We start from the raw sequence: 12,251 nt of genomic DNA on the forward strand, positions 1-12,251 counted from the left end.
CACTACAAGCATGTAGTGATGAAACATTCAGCAATAGAAATTACTTCAGTGGGATGGATAAAATGATATTAATTTAGGTGTTATGGCTATTTAATTAAAAAGTGATGATTTTTATGTTGAATTTCACTTCCAAAATTACTCTCTAATTTTTAGAATGAAGAAGTTACATTAGAACAAATATATCACATTGATTCATCTCTTGGGGTAACTGCCAAGAAAATTCTAAATTTTTTCTGTCTATTAAATGCAAATCGACAACAATAATAATAGTGATTAAGTAGAAATAACCATGAATCATTCATGATGCCTTAAATAAAATTAATAGGAAGATCAAACCCTACAGTTTAGAAGTAAAAAGACTGAGCCATTTCACCATAGTGATGATCTGCAGTCCTCTCTAATGTGAATTGCAATCAAATGTGTTTAAATTAAAATCAATATTGTTCATTTGACTTAATTTTTAGAATATTCCAGATAATTTTAAAAATTGCTATACTGGACTATTTACTTTGTATTTAAGTGAGTGCAAGAAAATGTTACAGAGCAGCATGTTAAATGATGATGGAGATTTAGTGAAATCTGAGTAGTATAGCTATGTGAAGGCAACATTTAGCAGCAGCCTAAATTATTATGTGTCAACAGCTTAAGCTGTGTGTGAGAGAAATTGAAGTTGACCCTCTGTCTAAAAAAGCTGAAAATCCATATTTTCAGTTCTCCCTGGTTTTGTTTAATATTAGCCCAAAAGTAATTTAAATAAAGAAACTTGTTAATGTTTTCTTAAACTCACCTATTGTGAGATTCCCTGTTGTACCCCTGAAAGGGGGAGCTGGTAGAACAGTGCTTGTTTGCACTTGTATTGTACTGAATATAACTTTACTACAGGTAGTCCCACAGCTCCATCTTTGCATGTCACTTTGTTGGCAACTTTCAGGCAGAAATTAACTGCAAGTTTTTGGTTTTGTTTGCTGACTCGATTTTTGCAAGAAATACACAAGTAACTGATTTTGGCTTTGGGTCTCTTATTTCTTTAGTTAATTCCCTGTTTTCTTAAAACAAGCTTTACTGGTTAAAAAAAAGGAGAAAAGGTAAACAGGGCAGAAAAATCCTGTGTGAAAGTTGTAGATATTTATGAAATCAGACTCCAAACACAGAAAAATATATAGAATATGCACTACCTTACATTTAATAACTGGTTTGGCAAACTAAATGCATTCAGAATTGATACCTAAGGATATGTGCAGGCAGGGGATGAGTAATTCCATGGCTGTTCAATATATGCTTTTTTTCCCTGTATTCACTGGCATTTTACTTCATTCTAATTAATGCTAAGATTTTGAACAATTTCAAGTAGAATAGTCATCACATTTATATTCTGTAACAAACTTGAGTGAGTTTTCATCACAGCTTATCAGTTTTTATGGTAGATGGCATAATATACAACATTGTTAGTGCCAGTAAATGAATAATTAATACTTCTAGAAAACTACATACTAGTTTTATATAGCTTCTGCCCTAACTGCTGGTTTTGATGCTTTCTTAGCCAGACCAAGCTTGAAAATTAACTCTTACTGAGTCTGAACAGAAATTCTCATTTAGACCTCTTGCAGACTGTGAGATTTTAATAATTTTTGTTACTTCTGTTTCTTTCTAGAGTTGTAGTGTATCTTGGAGCAAAATTCTCTGTCATGTAGAAATTTTGACCACAGGTAAACCCACCAGTATGTAGTGTCTAATTGAGACAAATGTGTGGGAAGGTGGAAAGAAATATCTGTGGACTGTGTGCCTGTGCGGAGATATTGAACTTACCATAGAGCTCTGCCTAAACTAATTAGTCTTCTGAGATGGAAGCATGATTAGCCCACAAACAGCAGTGTGTCAGTACAGTTCTGGCATCCCTGGATCCCATACACAGGGCAGGAATTACTGTGCTCTCTTCACTCATGCAGGTGACATCATAGCCAGGGATTTGTATGTGATTAAAGAGCAAATTGGGCAGGATTGGCCTCGTCTTGTATTTTGTGGCATACTTCACATTTTACAAGAAGCTGACATGGGCTTTCTGATTGTTACAACACACCAAGTGTGTATTGCAACTCAGAAAACAGAAGAACAATTGTAAAACTTGTCAAGACTTGTGCTGACTGTGTCTGTGCTGTGCACACACCTTGTCTGGGATTTCAGACTCAAAGGCACTATTCACTGTAAAAAATTTTGGTGTCCACATAATATCATCAGTATTGAATGGAATAGCTGAACTGTGCTTCATCCTACCTTGAAAGCTGTTGGGGCTTAAAAACTGACATTGTGAAATGGATCTTTGGTGTGGGCTTTAGCCAGGTACTGCAGTCCTGTGAAGTTGTAGGGGAACATCAATAGGCTGCTTCTTCCTGCCTGCATTTTAGAAGGCCCAAGAATTCACTATTTCAGTGTTGTAGACAGAAAGGCACTTGTGACAATCCACAAAGATGAAAGGCTTCTGAAGCAAATGTTCTTTATTCAAAACCACCATATTACTTCTCTGACTCAAGTTTCTGGCAGGAGTCCCATAAGTAATCTTTATGTTTCCACCTAGAATGAGCAGGCATAAATATTCCCACATGTATTCAGTGTAAAATACTTGAGCATAGATTTTCAGTTCCCCAAAAATGTAGACTGAGGTTGTCAATGGAAGGTGGTGAGGCTGTGTGGAATTCTGCAGTGCAACGTGCTACCTTTTAATACCTCTTCCAGAATTTGGAGTTTCTCTACCTTACCATGCAGCTCCACATGAGACTTAGAGCAAAAGGATTTAGTGTTCAATTGCCTTATCAGTAGTTATGTTTGGGGTTTCCTTATCCCAGTTCAAAGCTGGTCTTTCAGAGGGTCAGGTAGAGATCTGGTCTGAAGTAAATACTTCTGGGAAAGGGAATAGGGCTATGAAGCCCTATGAGCCATAAATAAAGTTCTGGAATCCTGTGTAACAAGAACTCCCGTGAGAGTTTGTACCCTATAAAAGGTGGTGGGAAATTAGTCACTGCCTCTCTGGCACTATGGCTGCAAGTCCTGCCTAAACAAGGACTGCAGAATTAGGCTGCCTTATTTTCCATGGACTGCCAAGGTGTGTATTTACTTGGCCTCACAGTACTGAGTCCTGTGAGGGTGGTGTTGAATCCCTCTATCTCAGACCTCCTCAAAACTGTTTTAGTTTTTTTCTTCCATTTCATTCACCTTAAGAATTTATGAACTGATGAAAATCCTTGCTAAACTTGGCCTGCAGCCCAATCCTGATTTATTTTTTTAAAGCAGAATTTCTGGCTGCGTTTGTTCTAATATAATGGGCTGTAACCAATTAATCACACAGCTATTAATGGAAGTACAAGGCAGTACACTGCAAGCTTGTTAGTTTGGCCATGCAAATTTGTGTTTGGTGAGGATGCAAAGAACATCAGTCAAGCTGACAGACAGCCTCAGTTGTCTTCTGTGCTGCTGCCCTTACCATTGAGCCATGACATGGAGCATTCAGGGTGGCATCTGGGGCTGAGAAACCCCTCCAAGCTGGGTAACTTGATGGATTCTGTACCTTAGGTGAGGGAATGGCAGGAAAATGTACCATGAAGGCAAACACTGAACTACTCTATGAATGTTATGCCTTTTTAAAATCGTTTCCTGCCAGAAGTGAACGACAGGAAATACATTAGCATGGGGAGCTTACATGCAATTAATAATCTAAACTTTGTCAGCACAGAATTGTTTTATAAATTTTTAAATACATGAAATAGATGTTTGACATGAGCAATTAAGGAAAGCTATTTGGAATTGCAAAATTAATTAAAGCTTTAAAATGTCTTTACACAGTTATAGACAGAAGCAAAAGTACTGGAAATGGAGTAATGAAGGAGGAAATTGTTCATACAGAGAAACTTTTGAAACAAGAAATCTGTCAGTTTTACTTCTGAATTAAATTGCTTTTAATTTTAGATGCTCAACAGTGATATTTGTGTACACTGGGAGTCTTACAAAACCAGGGAGGTTTTGTATGATAGAAGTCTTGAAAATGTTCAAATCCCCTTTTTGGAGGTATTGGGGAGTTATGTTTTATCTGTTTTTGGTAAAGGTAAGGGCACATGTCACTGAGGCTTAATTTCACATTTCCCACCTCAACCTTTATACACCTTCCAATGGGAAAAGCTTTGGTTTTTCTCCATTGAGAGTATTGAGATTCTAGGAGAATTTCTAGGTCTCTAATCCTGTTCCTTGTGCAGTGAAACTGTTCATTATTTTCAGTTTAATGCCTCTGTATTGCTGATCATAAACTTCTCTCACAAAGGTGAGTATCATTGTCTCTGTTTACCTGGGAGAATGTGCAGCACAGAAAAGGGGGATGATTCATCCACATCATCTTAGTGATCTGATGATTGAGGCTGCTGTTTTCCTGATGGCTTGTGCGTTAATCATATCCTCCTATAAAGGCTGGCTCAGACATCACCTCTCAAGGGCTCTGCTTACATTTTATATTATAGCAAGAAGAAAAAATTACTTTAGATAGAATTCTGTCTCACTTGTTGGAATGAAAAGAGACCATAATATTACTTTATAATTTTCCCAAACTTTCATTTTGCTCTACTATTTTGTTTAGCAGCAGTTGTGAGAAGGTCTGGCAGCCACTCAGGGGAGTACAGAAACACACAGAGTCCAACCTGGATCAGGTCAGACATATTTTTGCCCTGTGCTAACAGAATCACTGCTGGTGTCAACTTAATAAGGATTTTCTTTTCTTTGTCAATTCAAAGCTTTCTAGATGTTTAGATTTTAATATTAAGATTTTTTTAGATCTTTAGATTTTAGTGATAAGATACTTGGGGAGGCAAGAGTATTTCACTGCAGAGCAGCATACAGTGACTGTAGTGCATCAGGTGAAGTTCCCATGGCTACCCTGAGGCTTTTGCAAGTCACCCTTGGCTGACCTCAGGCCAGTCCTGCCTCCAGAGCTGCTGCACTGCTCACGAGCACAGCCTGAGCTCTCCCTGCCCCATGTGTGCCACAGGAGACTTTCTCTTAGAGGAGCAGATTCTTCTTTTCTCCAGCTTCCCAAGCAGGCTCAAACCCTGCCAATATTCATGAGCAAGAAGGTAAGAGGTTGTAGGGCTCTGGGTGGTGGGAAATTACTGTTTAGAAACGCCAAATCCCCAGCTGTCAGGGTGCAGCACAAACCCTGTGGTTCCAGTTGCAATCCCAGCTGGGGCCATTAGGTAGCATGTGTTCACTAATATGCTGAGAGGTGTGGAGAAATCACTGGTAACAAGGGAAGGACCTAAAGCTTTTCAATGGTTATGTAAATCCTGTAAAAAACTTTTTTCTCTCCTGTTCTTATTTATATATTCTAAAGACATGCCTAAGGATAAATAGTGTTCAGCTAAATTTGGCATAAATAAGGAGACTGTTTAGAGATGAGGGGAGGCTTTGTATGTGAGTTCTTAGATAACTGTGATCGGCTAAATTGGAAACTTGCTGTCTTTAAGGCATTGTACAGTTGGCTGGAGAGCTATTTAAGATTTGGTGCCAAATGACTTTTGAGCAGGTGTGCAGGAAGCTTAATTTAATTCTCACAGCAACTTTGATTGCTGTGTATGAGACTTGCCTAGACAGCAGCTCTCCCTAGACTGCAACCTGCCAGACACTTTGCTAGCCCTATTGCTTCTCTGGCTGCAGAGGGCTGGAGCAGTGGCATTAATGTCTGTACTCCACTGAACTGCTCTCAGCTTATGCAAAATCCTGTACATTTTGAAGCTAACCTTTATTTGCTCTAGTTTAAAAGAGCACTGATATCTCTTCTTTGAGAAAGAAGAAGGGACAGCATTACTAGTCTTGAGTCCAGCAGACCTTTTAAATGTGCCTTTGTGAGTGGGATAGTTGTACCTCCAGATTATGTGTATTTGTAAGGTGGAATTAAATGCTAGCTGCCTTGCAGCAGTAACCATCTGGAGAAAAAAATATGTGGAGAACTGTGTTATTTTAGCCACTCTGGCCCTGCTGCCAAGTGCTGAGTCTGTCTTAATGGTGATTACTGTAGTTGTTTGTCTTCCAATCAATCCTGCAGCAAATATCAGTAACAAATATGCTAATTATACTTTTAAATCCTCACAGTAGGGTCCTGAACAATCATATCCTTCCTTAAATGTACAACTGAAGAGATCAGGCAAGATTCTTTGTCAAATGTCTGGGCTCAGGGAAGGGAGTCTAGGACTTTGGAGTTGGGAGTTTGATTGCCTGCATTCGTGTTTTGCCAGCAAAAGTTGTGTGCTTTTGATGTGAACCTCACACTTGTCCTTGCTTAGTGTGCACTGGTTTGTGTCACTCTGTTCTCAGTAGGCAGTCCAGATTCTTTTAGTGGAAGATGTTTCCTAGGAAAACACCTAGAATGTGCTATCCTGTAATGCTGGATTTTCAGCACCAGCTCTTTTGCTCTGTGCACCTCTCCCTCTGTGCCACACTTGTGTAGACTGGAGATCAGAGACACCAAAGCAGTGAAAACTCTTCAGAAAGTCTCACAGCAACCTGAGCTTAGCTGAAGGTTTTTACCTGAGTTTTTAAGTCATTCTTATAATGATGCTGCTTTAAGAAAAATCACAACTTGTGTTTGTCTCACAAGCCTTGGCTTTCTGCACATAGGGCAAGAGCGTCTCTTCTCCTCAAGGACTATTATCACAAGTAATGCATAGGAAACCCACTTCAAATGCCAGCATCTTCCCACTGTGCTCCCGTGCCACATGGAGCTTTGTCCATTGGGCTGGAACTTCTGGGTGTTGCTCAGTGCCTGAACAAGAGGAGGTTGGTAATAGGGAACTTGTCATTCACTTGTCATTCACTTGTCACTCAACACTTCACTGCAGGGCCTTTCTACATGTAGCATCTATCTGCTAATGACAGCAATTCTTACTTGGGTGATGAAATTTAGATCACATGAAAACTCCTTACTCTGCCACAGTAGTTCATCCTGAGTTTTTCAGGGTCTGTTTCAATGCAGTTTATACAGCAGCACTGCCATCACAGTAACCCATGGAAGATGTCTGTAATGGTGCTGCTGTGGGGCAGACATGGTATCTGTCATATACATGTGATCTTCATGGTTCACATGACTCTTTCTCTAGTCCAGGTCTCAACTTAGTGCTCAACATGATGAATTGATGAAGTGATGCTCTCCCTCTGATTTTGTAACCAAAGATGCAGAATAAAACGGGTAAAATTTCTCACTGAATATAGATTTACAGTGTGTCAGTGGTAGTCCTTGTTGAATTTCTTACCTTTTAAATGATTAATTATGTTAAAAAGGAAGGGAGATAGCACACTTGAGACAGCCATGATTTACAGAGTAACACTGTAGCACTTCAGAAGGCTGCTAACAGCTGCCCTTCTTGTTCCTTAGCCCAGCCTTTATGGCCCTCCTGTTGATGCAGTGCACCTGTGTGCCCTCTGTTCCCTTTGGGGGTTGGTCAGTGCACCTGGGCACTCCCTGGCTCATTGCTTTAATGCTGTTCACCTGCTTGTCACACCTGTAGCCCTTTAAGGATGAGGCTTGGCCACAGCCCCACTCCCAATTATCACAAGCTGTGTGCCTGCAGGGAGATATGACTGTGTATGTTAACTTAAAACCAAACACACTCAGGCTCAGAGAACCTGTGAGAGCAGAGCCCTGGCACTGCCTGTGTGAGACAAGCAGCAGCTGAGAGCAGAGTTGGTCCTTGTCACCACGTTCCCATCCTGAGCAGGACATGGCTGGGGCACAGCTCCAGAAAAGGTGAGTAATAGGGTAACAAATGCTCTTAGTATTACTAAATTCTGTGACCTTGCAGTGCTTGTACCTGCATGAATGGAGAACAGCAGCATTGCTCATGCTGTGTTTCACTTACACAAAAAATAATTTATGGAAATATCTAGCTATTACAATGATAAATGGCAGTCAAATAGTTTCATGGTGAAGAATGTGTCAGCAAGCCAGGAAGAGGGTGAGCCAGGGAGGATACAGCTGGAAAGAGCTGGACCTGTGCACAGGTGTGAACATAGGACAAGGAAATTCACCTTATTCAAAAGACATAAAGTAAGAAAAGCCCACTCTTTACACCCTTCCTGACATGATTGTGTTTCTCAGGTCCCCTCAGGAAACCACTTCAGTGCACTCATGACACTGGAGCCCACCCTGTGCTGCAGTGGGCACTGGTCCCTCTGCAGTGGTCAGTGCTGAGGCACGAGAGGGGCAGCCAGGAGGTCTCTGGGCAGCAGGGCATGGAGAAGAGCGGAGCTGTCCCTTCACACCTACACACAGCTCCTCGGGTGGCTGTCACATGTCCCCCAGTTTGGTTGACAGCAGTAAGTGCATTGCCTGATGGCAGGATCTGCCTTTTGTTCCAGTGATGCAGAAATGATCTGTAAGGCTTGTTTCTTGGCCTGGCAAATCTGTTTTGAGGGCTGGTGACAGCTGCCATGCTTTTCTTCAGGAAACATGAATCTTTGCCACCAGGATTAGGAGGTAAAAGCTCTGTTTTGGTTTAGTTTCTCTGCATTTGCTGTTCTGGTGGTCTGATACCTCTGGTGTGACAGGAACAGGGAACCAGTACCAGCTCCAGAGGGAGATGCTCTGGGGTCAGAGGTCCAGGCTGAGCTGAGGGGTCATGGGGAGACTGTCCCATGGCCAGTGACATAGCTCTGACTGCTCCATGCAACCAGGAAAATTAGAGTGTGGATCTTTTCTGTCACAGTCCCTTCAGCAACCTTTTGGAAAGATCGAAGGTGGCACTTGGCCAATACCCTTGGGTCTTGTGTGTGGTGCCCCTCCACAGGGAGGCCAAGTGTCCTGTGTGAGGAGAGCCTGGCCAGGCTCCCAGGGAGGCGTGTGGCACAGGGGGCCTGGAGTTCAGAAATGACAGGTCATAAAACTTGATCCAGTGTGACTGATCCAGATAATTGAATAAAGCATTAGCAGGACTCCACTCTGGAGACACAGCTGTTCAGCTGGGGCACACCTGGCTGAGCATGGTTGCTGCAGCATGGATGTGGGGTTTCCTTACTGCTGAGAGTGGAGGGAAGCTGTGATTGTCATCTTATTACAGCTCTGCTGTCAGACCCAGGAGAGGAAAAAGCAACCCGGCATTATTAGAAATCACAATATGACTGGAAACTACAGGTTGGAGCCTACCTGCACTGAGAACAGAGGCTCTGAGGTGTTTCACCATGATCCAGCCTGTTGCTTGAAGATGTGTCTGTCATCAATACCTTTCCTTATCAAAGATCAGTGCTTTACCAAAAACTGGGTCAGGTGGCCTAAAATCTAGAGTAACACTGAGAAACCAGGTCATTGAATGCAGGGGAAAAAGGCAAGAGCAAAAATATTATCTAATGATCCTGCTCTCTGCTTATCCTCCTGCACCAAACATCTGTGTTTGCCCATGGAATTTCCTAGTCAGGAATAGTAGCCAAGAGCTAGGTTTGACAGACATCCTGCCTTGAAATGACATACATTCTGCAGCAGAAAAAAGTGAAAATTTTACTGTGCTCATATTTAAGATGAAGAATGCTTTAGTCTGTCTTACAAGTCTCACTTCAATTTTTAAGGGAAGAGACAGGAAGGTGCCTAACCCAGTTGAATTCAACCTCAGAAGATCATTGTCAAGAGAACATCCCAGAGTGTCTTTCCTGATTCTCCTCCCCATCCCACTGTGGAAAGGGAGCAGGAGGCCATGTTGGGCTTCAGCTGTCAGCTGGCCTTAAACCATGACAGCTGGACAACACAGCCAGAGAGCAGACAAAATGGACTATGACTCAAAAGCAGTGCTGGCTTGATGCAAGAGTAAATAATGGTCAACTCTTTTGATCACAGTTGCCTTAGTAGTGGGAAGTGCTGAGAGAACTGTTCCATGTCCCAGGGTTTCATTTGCACAGTGGTGGACACGTGTTGAAGGCAGGCTTTCGCTCTATGAGGGGCAACTGAAACATGTTGTTAGATACCTTATTTCTTGGACAGCAACAAAGCTGATGGGCATTCTTGAAGATTTCAGAACAACAAATAACCAGGTACTCTTTGAGACAGTCTGTGTTCACTTGGTGCTATGGTTCCAGTTTCAATCAGTAAATATTAGAAGACTCTGATCACTTCTGTAGTCTGTCTCCTGTCTGAGCTCACCAGTGAGTAATTCATAATGCACTGCCCTCTATCCATCCTGCATGACCAGTGATAGGAAAAAATTACGGATGATATTCTCCACTACCTTCTGCTTAGACTTTTTATAACAGTACATAGGAGTGAAGCTGGTGTTCTGAACCACAGAGTTCAGTAACATATCAGCAGGCTGGCTGTTCTGTCTCCTTGGCTATCTTCTCCCTTGGCTTCTTCCTCTTCAGACATCACAGCAGATTTGTTTCAAAGTAATTGTGCTGAGCATTAACAGTAAACAACTTAAGGAAGTTCAGGAAGTTATCTTTAGCTGTTTTGTACAGAAATACTCTTGTGTTTTAGCATTTCATGGACTCTTTTCAGGCACAGTTGACAAATTTCCAGGTCCGTTTACTTTAAGTGACCAAAGCATTCCTAGCAAAGAAAATTTAATGCTTTGCCTGACCTTCCTTACACAATCCAAGAACTGGCAAATGCCAGTGTTCCTTGCAAGGCACTCTTGAAAACCATCTTGTTAGATTTGAGCCTGCTTGCCTTTATGCATAGAATGTGGAAAAAATCTACTGCAGCTCTTACAATCCAGCATCCATGCTAATGAAGTAGAATTACACCTAAAACATTTTTTTTGTTTTTTTCTTTTTTTTTTTTTTTTACATGAGGTGTGGTGTCTAATCTCCCTGGCTGAGACATTCTGCATCTGAAACTCAAGTTCAAAACCAGAGACATTCTCAACAGGGGCTCAGGTTTCTGAACAGATTTTTTGTGTGTGCTTTTCATTAAATTGGCTGTCTGTTCTTGTTCTACCTGTCTGCTGAAACAATAAAACAAGTACAGAGTGGAATACTTACTTTCTTCCCATGACTTTAATGTCTGCTGGAAGGTTTCCCTTAGCTCTGAAACAGATTTTTGCTTGCTACAATCACGTTATTCAGGTTCACATTACAGGAATCTATGACTAAGCAAGTAGCCAGGAAACCCTTCCAAGTGGTTTGTACACTATGCTTCAAGTTCCTCTACATATCATATATATGTGTAAAATGGAGTGTACAACACACTTTTTTCTTAAAAGCACAGATATTCTCTCCTGCAAAAAGATTGCTTTTTTCCCTTCTTAAAAGATAGGAGTAGTAGATGGACAGTTCATGTTCTAAATCAGTCATGCATGCTAGCTGCTTTTATTTGTTCTTTCATTAACTCTGAAGATTTGGCACAACAAGAGCATTATATAAGATTAAATAATTCTTACATAAGTCTGAGTGAATGCCTTTCATGAAGTACTGGGTACTTATCATGGCTATAAGCAAAAATGAATCACTTCCTTTTTAAACTGGAGCTTTCAACCTTGTATTCTGTGTGGTTAATTGCCACAAACCAAAATAACCTTTTGAGCTCTATGAATTTTCACAGCTGCAGACTGGAGGAAAAAACCTCTCACCAATAAATAGAAACTTAAGAATTTCCATAAGAAATTATTCCCCACTCTAATTGCCTCTTTTAGCACAAAGCCCAGCTCATTTATGCCAGAATGTTAAATGCTCCTAACAGGTCTGCAGAGCCAAGAACCTGAGGTATCATCTAAAAGACAGAATGAGAAAAATAAAGGCAGGACAGTATGAATTCCACACTTCACAGCAGCCAGCAGGTCAGGAAGTGCAGGTAATTAGCTTTTGCTAAAGCTGCAGACTGAGCAGCATCAGGGCTCAGCAGCCCAGTAACAGAATCAGGGAGAACTCTGAACATGTCCCTGTGTGTAGGGAATTACAGGAATGTACCTTGTGCATGCTTTTCAACTATGGGAATATGGATCCAAGGCCAGGTTAGTATGTGCAATAGGAATCAGCAAACACAGGAATGGCAAGTACTGGGTATAGTCAGTGCATTGGAAGACCAGTGGATGGCAGCATTCTTTTACTACCAGGTTACAGGGTTGTCATGCCACACATTTTGGTTGTAGCTCATCTGCTGACTAACACATCATGTGTCCCAAGAACAAATCCATGTTTGACTGTGGTAAGTCAGCACAAGCTGCAGATTTGTGCTTTTTATGTACAGATTGTGTTTCTCCAAGACAGTGGTGACCACTATTGTAGCTGTCTCACACTGAGTC

Source organism: Zonotrichia albicollis, chromosome 8 (assembly GCF_047830755.1).
Source record: "Zonotrichia albicollis isolate bZonAlb1 chromosome 8, bZonAlb1.hap1, whole genome shotgun sequence".
Classification (NCBI taxonomy): Eukaryota; Metazoa; Chordata; class Aves; order Passeriformes; family Passerellidae; genus Zonotrichia; species Zonotrichia albicollis.